The following is a 1315-nucleotide window of genomic DNA, read 5'->3' as shown; positions in this document are numbered from 1 at the left end:
AAACTAATAGTAACTGAGTGTATCTTAATGACAATCAATGCATTTTTTTCTGAAAAGTTGTGTACTCATGACTTTAATGATATTATGGTGCAACTGGAACTACTGAAAAATTCCTCTTTATATAATGTAATTTCAGTGACGGAGGAAGAGCTAGTAAAACATGACTAAAATAGGATAAAGTAGACTTGATGGTTATGCAAGGTGCATTTAAATTGTTGCCCCTGCAATGGATCCTCTCTGTAATACACCTTAGTTAATACCTTATTTTTGTCATGCAATTATCCCTAAGTGTGGAAGCTGGCAAGATAGTTACCATTTTTAAGCATGCAGATAGATCGGTTTCCTGCATATTATATGCGAGTAGTTATAATGAATGCGAGTGCAAAACTGTACATGGAATTATGCAACTGCATCATCCAGTGGTTTAAACCATATAGAGCAGGCAGGCAGCCAACCTAAATAGTTGCATTGAATATATTCTAACGTGTTTATTGCTTGGTGTGGATCAGAGATTTTTTTCCTCATTTGTAATGTTTCCTAATTTTAGCCAGTCGTATGATCTCGTCCGAGAACCACTCTGTTCAGTATGCTGAGGCAACTCGGGGTCGGTGATGCGGATGACATAATCGCCATGTATCACGTTATTCACAGTGTCATCCGCAAGGCATTATCACAGCAACCGTGGGTCTGCAACAGGGGTCGCCCACGTCTGCATTCATTTTGCCTTGTTTTTAACGATTTGAGCAAACCGTTGAGAGAAAATTGGGATGGATTCCCGTCGCGGATCCTAGTGTTAGTGTTGATATACGATATGGTCTTTGTGTCCATGATAAGGGATGGAAAGGCCCGTAAATTCCCAAGGCTCATTTACTTCTACAACACTCTCAGTGTCATTAACACTAGATGTATATTTTAAAATTTGCATCATTTGACAGAGAGAATACAGATAATACTTTATGTCAATAGGAAGATTTTTGAAGTTGCATTTATATCAACCTACTTAACAGCTGCAAGTCTTAGGTAAACGGTAATTTAAAATCCGTAGTTTAGTTGTACTACTGGGGGATCAAATAAATCCTTGATGTGCACATGTCAACTTGCTCCACGTGTTATCTCGATCTAGCTGTGCCACCTTTACAGGTGCTTGGACCCATAGGGAATGGATGTTCTTTAGAAATAATGAAATGAGATGAGAGACGGTGAACGATCCTTCTGTTAATGCTGTGAAGCTAGTTTTAGCAGCTAATACAGTTACAAGTGTAAGAGACTTGGTTTCTAATAATAATGATGATGTAGGGGGGGGGGGGGGCTGGTT

The sequence above is a fragment of the Penaeus monodon genome, chromosome 15, assembly GCF_015228065.2.
Source record: "Penaeus monodon isolate SGIC_2016 chromosome 15, NSTDA_Pmon_1, whole genome shotgun sequence".
NCBI lineage: Eukaryota > Metazoa > Arthropoda > Malacostraca > Decapoda > Penaeidae > Penaeus > Penaeus monodon.
The sequence above is the reverse complement of the archived record's forward strand: the minus strand, read 5'-3'. Positions refer to the sequence as shown.